This window comes from Mytilus trossulus, unplaced genomic scaffold, assembly GCF_036588685.1.
Source record: "Mytilus trossulus isolate FHL-02 unplaced genomic scaffold, PNRI_Mtr1.1.1.hap1 h1tg000158l__unscaffolded, whole genome shotgun sequence".
In the NCBI taxonomy this organism is placed as follows: Eukaryota; Metazoa; Mollusca; class Bivalvia; order Mytilida; family Mytilidae; genus Mytilus; species Mytilus trossulus.
The window spans coordinates 1,440,425-1,451,527 of record NW_026963304.1 but is presented as its reverse complement, the minus strand read 5'-3'; positions in this window follow the sequence as shown (position 1 = coordinate 1,451,527).

Genomic DNA, 11,103 nt, shown 5'->3' with positions numbered 1-11,103 from the left:
CACAGTTAAGTAGAGGTTGCAATTAATGATAAATACTGAGACGCAAGGACTTTAGTCAAGTTATGTATAGTGAGATGTTTTAACAAGAAGGAATTAACTTAAAAATGTAAATAGTAATGTCGATTTTATTAAGCTATTCAGATAAACAGTGTATAACAACTGAATATTTGTGTGGAGTAAAATTTATGAGAAATGTTTTGGAAAACTTTTTAAAGTGCATGCATGAAACATTTTGGTGCAAGCGACTAAAGTTATCATTGCATTTATTTTTTTTATTATTGTGTTGATGTCTTTGTCATTATACTTTTTACCACTGGTTTGTGAATATTTTAGTATATTATGTAATATATATATTGTATATAAACGCTGAATATTTGGATAGAGATTAAAAAAAACACTAAGGTACTTTAGCTTGTAAATTGATATAATACAATGAATGATTCTAGGAGAGAGGGTACAGTGAGGCATGGAAGGAAAAATAATATACCCCAGAGAACTTATTCAGGAAAGTGTTAGATTTGAATAAAAAGAAATGTCCCCTAAATACTGAAATTGAAATAATGTTCGTACGCGTTATGACCTGAGATTTCTTTTTTTTTCAATGCAGGTCATGAACTGCGTTGAAAAAAAAAGGTCGACAGGTATATGATGTTATATTGATAGGAGTTCGGGGATATTTAGTTATAAGGTGATTTTTTCCCTCAACCTTGTTATTAACAAATGAAAATAGAAATTATAAGGGTATCCCTTTGATTTTAGCTTTGATCAATGTGTGATCAAAGCCAAGTATTTTGTTCAAAACAGCGTCACCATTTTTGAAAGTTAGTTTCTTACAATTAAAGAGTGCATTCATTACTTTTGTTTGACCTATTTATAGCTGTTTCTTAAATCATGAAATTGTTCATTTCATTTAATGCACCTTTGTGAGACATTGTATTCCTCAGTACCTTTGATTATTATACGTTTTTTGTCTATTGTATATAAGTTAAAATGTGAGTACACGGGAAGTTGTACCGTTTAGTCCTTATTACGTACATGTAGCAGTATTGCAAGGCATGATATTTTTGATTCTCGAGTCGTTTAATTGTGCATGGCATTTCAATGTTAATTCCTGCGACGTTTAGTTTTTTTGTTTTTATACTTCAGTATGATTTTTCAGCATTTTATTGAGATTCACGAGTCATTTGGTGGGGTAATACATTGCATACGGTTTGTCGGGAAAATATGTGTTAATCAATTTAGGGTTAACCCTCTATTAGACAGGATGGCAATCGTTCTATCTGTTCTTGTTTAAAATTATTGATGAACAGCTCAATGAATTCTTTATTCATTTTTGTTAAATTGAGAGATATTAATTACCCAGTTAAATAAAGACTGATAATTTCACATGTGAAATAAAAGTGATTATTTCACTCCTCTGACGTCATACAGCAATAGGCGTTGTTAAGACGTCTGATCAAAACAAATTGTGAATTATAAGAAAAAGATATAATTCCTTTCATTGTTTTACTTTAATTACATATAATTACACAAAATGGTATAACTAAAATAGTCACTTCGTTATCGAACAACCCTGATTAAAAAAACACATGCACTATGCGCAAGGTTAAATTTATGTTTTGTTCGGTCACTCGTTGATGATTTAATTTCTGGGATTAGTTTTCCTATAATTAATATTTTTTTTATTATATATATTGACAGAATGATGTCATGATAAATACTATTTTTTTTTGCCTTTCCTAATGGTCTAGAATTTGTTTGAAATTAACTCGATTTGTTGTTTCTGTCCAATGAAAACTGAACTGTATAAGATATATTTTCGACATTTTGAATTATTTAAAAAAAAAAAATAAGGAATGGATTGAAAGTGAGAATTTTTATGTGATCTGCCCATGTAAAGCTTTTATAATAGATTTTTTTTTTCGAATTGAGGTTTAATTCTATGAGGATGATGTTTTATCAAGCATGTACTATCTTTAATATATATGAGTATAGCAATATTTACCAATAAAGTTATAAATCTGAAGGATGTTTTATCAAGCATGTACTATCTGTAATATATATGAGTATAGCTATATTTACCAATAAAGTTATAAAAATACATGTCATTATTTACTACAACTAAAACTGTTGCATTAAAGTAAAGAATATATTATATGACTTTTATACAATTAATATTTGATCAAATAAATCAATAATTAGATGTAGTACTCTGTGTTTTGTTGTAGTTGGTCATTTTCCTGTAAAAGCAGAGGTGAAAGATACCACAAACAAATTCAATTTTATAAGTCGAAAAAAAACTGACAACGACATAGCTGACAAAGAAATAGAAAACAAACAACAAACAAACAATAGTTCACTAAACATAGAAAACGAAAGATGATAAAAAAAAACTAGGGGGATCACATATGCCCCAAAAGGGTACGCATATCCTGATACACATGTAAAATTACAAAAAATACTGATCTAGTAAAATTCAAAACAGTAAGTCCCTGATCAGATGGCAAACTAAAAAGGTCAAACATATCAAACGAATGGATAGGGGAACAGCAGTCAACATTGCATTATAATCGTTTATACTATAAAACAAAACAAAATAGGTAATAAAGAAGCAACAAAAGACATAAAGACAAAGTACATTAGTAAAAATAAAAGACAAGAATACAAAATAAAAATGTAGCATGACACAATGACGTATTACACCTCATCGCTCTTCAATTCCAGATAAGTTTTTCATTCAAATGACGATATCTTGGACCCTCTTAAAACAATGCACCATGCATGGAACTTTTTTAATGGGACCTGTTTAAACTATCGTAAATACTTCAACCAAATATTTTTTTACTATAATTTGGATTTCGAATAGGTGAATCAAAACCTATAAAAGTCTCTTATTGGTCGCTTTTTTAATTGTTTCCTTCACTCGACTCGTTACTGATGACCTACACCGAAAGTTGTCTAAATAACTGTTATTTTTTCTTGATTAGACCAAATTGCCATAAGGTATACCGGTATGTATAAGTAGAGGTCTACGTCATATGTAACAAAACAAAAAAGGCTACAGGTAAAACACATTAGCAAGAATGAAAACAAAAATACCAAAAATCGACCAAAAAACAATAACGCAATAACGGGATATATAATTACAGAGCCACGTCAATCGACAAAAACAGACTAAACAGTAAAAGTAATATTCATAAAGACTATAAAAAAATACAACGTCACTACCAAAAATCTATACTGCAATACCATCCTGTATTTGTAAAATTGATACGGAATATTTATCAACAAGGCTATGATACCTTCCGATGAACATTTAGAAAAAGGACGAGACGTTCTTTGTCATACCCGTGGTTCATTCACATTTTTCGAAGACATTAGTGACGTTTCACAAAGTCAGAGTAGGAGCTGCATTCTCTAGAAGACCAAATAAATAGGGAAATATATATCACATATGCAGGCGAAGTTATATATTGCTACTAAAGTGGGGGAAATGGATAATTTCCCATTAAAATCGTCTGTTTTGTTTTAGATTCTGGTATTGAGATGACCGTGTTTATCAAATTCGAGGTATATTAAAGTCTAAAAGTGAGGCGTGTCTGTTGCATCTGTAATTCCTAGTTATGGGATATATAGTAATGGACATCAATCAGAGAAGTATGGATTGTTATTCGGAACATCATCAATATATCTAAATGTGAAGTTGAATTAACTGGCTTCTCCGATTCAAATAAAAATAAGAAGAGGATGGCAAGAAGATGTACATGATGTATGATATCCTTACGTTATACATGTATAGCGTATGCTTTAATTTTTATGTTCAATTTCGTTGTGGATTATTTCTTTTTGATAATGTTTCAATCTTACATTAGGACAAGGTGGTTTACAGGGTTGGATAATCAAAAATAGTTTGAACTCAGACTTGATGTCTAGAAAGATAATTTTACAATAGAAGTTATGCCATCATTCGGAACTGCGGAAACCATCATTAGACACTGACTATAGTGTATAGCTTAAGCATTCTGATATTGATTTAGTATATTTGTCGTTCAGATCAGTCTGCTTTTTTGTAAAAAAACCCAAAAAAAAACATATATTTCTGACCACTTTGGGAAAGCCATATAGCATGCATAACGAATTAGCTGGGAACATTAAGTCAATGAAGTAAAAATTTGTATTGAAGGGGAAATCAGATCAGCAAAAACACAAATTTTAACTAGCAAATAAATAAAGCACATAATATATTAAACTAATAAACAAATTATGTCTTCTCCGATCCAGTTATAACATAGAGGATTAAGGATGTACACCTCTGAGGAGCCAAAAATTTCTAGAATTAAACTTTTTTTCTTAACCTGATTTTTAGGTTTATAAGACTGTAACAAAACAATTGGTGAAGGAAAAATCATATGGTGGTGTGCTTCTTTTTTTGCTACGGCCCTTTGAAAATGCCCAATTTTGATGATTTTCTCACTTTTCATCGATTTTTACCTATTTTTGGGCTATTATCGTGAAAAAAATCACAGTTCCACAATTAAACTTTTTTTCATACTTTCCATAAAGATGAAGTGGACCAATCTGAATAAATTTAACTTACAAAAACTATAGGTAGGTGTTAATATAAGAAAGTTTTATCATATTATGATGCTTTTTTGTGTAAAATTTACCATAATGCCAATTTTGTATTTTTATGATTTTTCTCATTTTAAAGAACAAAATGCATATTAATTCAACTTTTTTGTTATAAATGATTGAAAAAATACATATCTAAGAAATTTGAAAAGACCAAAATGAGATGGGATGTATATTATTCTTGTAAAATCATTTTTTGTATCCCTCACCCATTTTCTCAAAATTTTGACTAAAAATACTGACTTGAATGGTCGTAAAATTTGAAAAATGGATTATTCAAAAACCGTTCATGGTAAATACACAATTTTTTCGCAGAGTTATGTTTGATTATGATATTTTAAAATTCATTGATATTTTCCACTTCTATCATATGTTTTGGAAATAATTTAAGAACGAGATTTCAACGAGACTGAACGAGACTGAAAAGTCAGAAGAATACATCCTTAAGTATAATGAGGTCATCATCAATCGTAATAAAAATACGATTGTTCCAAATGCCAAATTATAAGTATCAACTACATGTAGTTCTAATCCCATCAATATTTTTAACTGTTACTTTTGCAAGCTTATTTGTATGGCGTTACAATTCATTTTGTACACTGACCATTTCGTCTTTCTGTCAATTCGCAATCAAAAGTACCAACTCGTTCCCAACATTTAACATAATGATCAAACCCGTTTCGCACCTTATTGGCATTTACCTCATATTCTGAATATATGATATCTTTATATCATGTGTTTGTAAATCCTTGAAATCTTATTCAAACATCGGTATTGGAGAAGTTGTTAAATATAATTGTACAATTAAATAAAAGAAAAATCTTTCATACTATGATCGGTTCAATGACGCAGTACTTGGACTCTTCAATAGTTTTAATAACTTCTTTTTTTTTGGTTTGCAGGGTTAATTCTTTTTTAAAATTAGTTTTTGAACTCTAAAATTGGTGTACCTTGAAATCGGGGATTGCCTGAAAAAAAATATAACCTCGTCTTTTAGTGATAGGGTCTACTTCGTGTCTGACATAGATGGAACGCGTTATTTTCGAACAACGTCTTTGTAACTTTTAGTTCACGTGTATCGTGCTTAAAGCTCATTTGTCATTGTGATTAAAAGCAATGCTAAGGAAGCCGGGTGTTTTGGTGGTGTATCAATCTACAATTAACAAGAACACGTGATAGGAAATGAAAACAATAAATATTTTATATCTGTCTGTCTTCTCATTGAACATATACTTACATACTAAAGTAAAGACAACCGTAGTAAACCTCTGTTCAATAGTTATAAGTCGAATAACAGAAAACAAATCCGGGAAACAAGTTAACTAAAATCGAGGGAAACATACACTGTAAGAAGAAAACAGGGAAACAACAGAAACCAGAGTTGCAACAAAAAACAAACGACAATACAATATACATAAAAAAGAACTATAAGGTAACGAATGCATTTTCCTGACTTGGTACAGGTCATTTTAAAAGATAGACGAAAGATACCAGAGGGACAGTCAAACTCATAAATCGAACATAAACTGGCATAGCCATGGCTAAAAATGAAAAAGAAAAACAGACAAACAATACTACACATGACATAACATAGAAAACGTTAAAATAAACAACATGAACTCCACCAACAACTAGGGATGTTCAGGTGTTCAAGAAGGGTAAGCAGATTCTGCTCCATATGTGGCACCCGTCGTGTTGCTTATCTGATAACAAATCCGGTAAATAGTCTTATTCCGTAGGTCACATTCATGAAAGGGAAGGGTTGTAGTTACTACGTAAGGAACATATCAGATAGCATTTGTGAAACGGTTATTCAATAACGGTCAACCAACTCGTGATGGCGTCCGTAAAATTTACGAAGTGATGATTTTAGCTTCACCATTTGGAACTCTTGGTTTAATACCTCCCTTGTGAGCAGCAATCCTCTATTAAGGAAACCATGATAGGAAATGCAAACACGAGAATATCGTATTATTGGGAGATATATACACCGTATGCAGGTGCTGCTGGAATGTTGCTACTACGAAATGGCAAGTTCACAATTGAAAAGCTGAAATCCTCTCTTTTGTCGTATTTTTTTTAAAAGTTTTGTTTTCAACCGACCCTCATTGTCAATTTCTAGATGTAAGTCAAGATATGAGACAGAATTAACTGTTTCTGTTCTGTCCTTTATCTCTAGTTCAATGGAATAGATGCGTTCAACATGGTCACCAAATTTTGAATTATTTAGTGAAAGAACATCACCTGTATAGCGGAAAGTAGAGTTCAAGGATATTGCTTACTTCTTATCTCTCTTCCTAATAAGTTCCTGTATGAAGTCAGGCTCATAATAATAAAGAAACAAGTCGGCAAGAAAATGATGTTTCCCTCCCTAAGACAAGATACTTGTATCTACGTTGGCCATTCTTTTTTTTTTAAACAAAGCAATACCAATTCTTTCAATTTGTCTTTTACTTTGGAATGTGGAATACTTGTGCAAAGTGTAGATAAGTCAAATGTTTTAATACTATTACAAGATAAAAGAGAGTTAGATTGTATGTACTCTAAAAGATATTTGGAATTTTTAAGTAGCCACATTTGACTCACGTCACCTCTAGAATAGGCAGTTGCACAATATCTTTTAAGCCCGTCTTTGATTCCGTTGTTTGTGAGGACACTTATGTAGTTTTGGCATTCAATACAGTGATGGAAGATCCAGTTTTTCATCTTTGGTTGAAATCCAAAAGGATCATAGAACAGACCTATGATTATTCAGGATTTCCTCTTTGGTAAGTGTTATGAGGGTATATGTTGCGTTTCCAAGTGAATTGGCAATACCTAATTCGTTTATCAAGCAGTACTTGTAATAAATATTACAAACACAAAAACGATGTTGTTTTGGGCTTTATCTGCGGGGACAACAACTTTTTTGTTATGAAGGTAGGATAAGTGTTTTTCAACATTTAGGTCGTTAACGATTGACGTTGCATGGACATTGATAGACCCATTCAGTTTCTTAATTCTGGTTTGTATCAACGACCTCACTGCCTTAATCCATTTGGAAAGAGTGTCTACGTCTTCCTTCTCGCGATTAGCCTATTGCCTGATATAATCTTTGACTGAATCCATCAACATTTTAAAGTTGTATTTTCAATTGATGGATTTAGGCTCACGATATTTTTTTAGATCTTGCGATAACACATTTCGTAAAGAAGTGTTATTAACAATGTTGAGGTCATCGGTAATAACGGGGCCAGCGGGTTATATGTGAATTGGGAACTAGCACAAGTGCAACCAGTAGGTTTAGACTTGAAGTCGTCAATATTGAGATCCTGCAAAACGTGTTCGTAATTGAAAATTTTAGTTGCAATAGGTTTGGTATAGGTATAAGAATGATTGGTACAGACTGGTCTTTGAGACAAGAAGGTATTTTCGATTGAACTAATTTATGATGAAGGATATTGCCTAGGTTGACGAAATCAATAGGGGGCCGTGTTTAGCTTGCTGTTCGGTGTGAGCCAAAGCTCCGTGTTGAAGGTTGTACCTTCGCCTATAATGGCTTCTTTTATAACTTGTTATTTGGATGGAGAGTTGTCTCATTGGCATTCAAACCACATCTTCCTATATCTATGGAACATTCCTACTAGTATCATTAGTATCTTTAATTCAAGTTCATGAGATGAAAATATTGGCTGAAATATGGGGTATTCAATGATAAGACATAAACAATGTACTAGTACCTGAAAGAAGAATTAAAGAATGTCGCAAGGTTCAAAATATAAATTAAAAAGACGTGGTATGATTGTCATTGTGACAACTCTTCACAAGAGACTACATGTCACAGAAATTACCAACTAGAGGTACCCTCACGTCCTTCAAATAGAGGGAGATCACATACTGTTTTTTGATAAATCTGCAGATGCGGATACGTTCCCCTTTTTCATTCTGTTTTCTATTTTCCTTTGTTGTTTAGTGAATATTTGTCTTACTGGGATCCATATTTCACCACAGAGTTTGTACATGTATATATGTCCTGCTAATTTACTAGTTATAAAACGGTGAATCAATCAAAAGTTTTGTTTTTTTCTAACCAAATGCACGAGTCGCATTTGACGTATTAAACATAACTTCTCCGTATTTTTGTTTTTTGGTTTGTTTATGCGGCGCAAAATTACAAATGTAGAAGCTTGATATCTTTGATGAGTTGCAATTTTCAATTTTTTGTTGGAAATATATTTGTTAATTTCAAAAATGTCATTCTTCATCCACTAATTTGTACATGTTTACATTTTCTTCTAGTTTACTGGTTATAAAATGTTAAATCAATCTAAACTCTCGGTTATTCTATCCCAAATGCAAGAGGCGCATTTGCCGTATTAAACACACAACTTCTAAGTATTTTTGTTTTGTTTATCGGCTTCAATTTCGAATTTGCGTACACCCTATGACCGTTTTGATTCGAGCAACTGATGCGGCGCAAAATTACAAATTTAGAAGCTTTATATCTTTGATGAGTTTCAATTTTCAATTTTGTTTTGGGAATATATTTGTTAATTTCAAAGTGCGAATTTAATTATCTCTAAATACCGGATACTTGAAATGTATCTGCAATGCTCTACAAACATGAAAGAAACTTTTTAAGATAATTGTATAATCATGCATTAAATCGAGGTTTTAAGATTCGCTGCAACAAAAAGTAAAATAAAAAAAGGGGGGCCATTATCATTTAAAAAATTAATGAGAATACTAGACTTTTTATTTTTATATTTACATGTATAATTTTGTGCTGGTTACACAATAAATATTTCGTATTCCGAATGGACTTGAAAGACAAAGAACGATAATTCACTCAATATTTGTTTTTTTTAAAGTTCATTTACCTGGAATACACCGATTTACATACACAGATGTATTTATGTTTGGAAGATGTCTCTATAAAGTGTTGGCTGTAGAAATTAAGGAATGAAAGATCTACTGGTTATTCAAGTGTCATAGTCAATTAAAATGTAAGTAGAAATAACTTTACATAATAAATTCGATGAAAGTTCTTTTATTATGTTACAAAAAACACTATTCATTTACACAAACACAATGAGATTAAATACTTATGATATTATCAATTACAAACAATAAAACAAATAAAGAAAATTAAATAATAATAGGGCAGTGACACTGTCTTTCTTATTCAAGTTCTAAAAAATAAGAAAAATGGATGACTGCAAAAAACAGTGCATTCCTAAATAATCATGTATGTCCATGAACAAACATGCCACCATTATTAACATTAAGACACATGTCCTTGAAATGAGGCAATCATTCTGAAATTTGCAGTGTTTTTTTTACAATTATGGCGAATCGCTGCTCATGATCAACAGTGGGTACAATACCCTCAATAATATTGAATGTTATCTTACACAATTAAAATGTGTGTTTAATTTCTAAATATAGGCTTCTCTCCAACGGATATTTAATAAATACAAATGTGTATTTTACGTGTACAGTACTCAATAACACAGTTTTTGAAACAATTATACACAGCTACTTTTTCATAGGTACTATTTCTGTACTAAAAATATGTAGTTTTGGAAATTAACTTTTTATATTTAGTACTATTTTTTTTAGTACTTGTGTTTTACAGTACTTGATTTGTACTAAATATTTTGGTACAGAAATAATACCAAAAGTGATCACAATATTCCATTTGGAAATCGTAACTTTAAGAGATTTAGAATAGACAAACTTTCAAAATGCTGGAAATGTGACGGTAGTAACCACAAATTTGTAGTACCTAAATTTCAAGTACAAATAAAGTACTGTAAAATACAGGTACCTAAATATTACAATAATTCTATAGTAACAAAATAGTACTGAATATGAAAAGTAGATTTCAAGTACTCCAGATTTTAGTACTGAAATAGTACTTTTGGAAAAGTAGCTGTGTAGTTGTTAGATTGTTATACTGTTGACATACTATTGAAAGAACATTAATTTATCATGTTCATATACGTAGACATGGGTGATTATAAACTGAACTTTAGACATTAGTCAAAATAATGGTCTGATTGTAACTTATTTTTTTGTAACAACAACTTGCAAAGTAAAAAGACCACGAACATAGCCGATTTGGTGCTTGATGTTTTACATAACCATTTATGTGTTGTATTGATAGATATATGAGAAGAAAAACAGTTAATATAGCACTTAACATACCTCTAATTCAAGGTTTTCAATTGATATCAAGTAATTATTTTTGTGTGTTCGATATTTGTTCTTTGACAACTTTTTATTTTGGTCCATAAACCACATAACATTTTAACTGCTACTACATAAATAAAGGCAACAGTAGTATCAAGAAAAAAGATAAATAAACTGAACTCCAAAGGAAATTCAAAATGGAAAGTTCCTAATAAAATGGCACAAACAAAAGCGGCAAACACATCAAACGAATGGATAACAAATGTCATATTCCTGACATGGTACAGTGTTTATTTG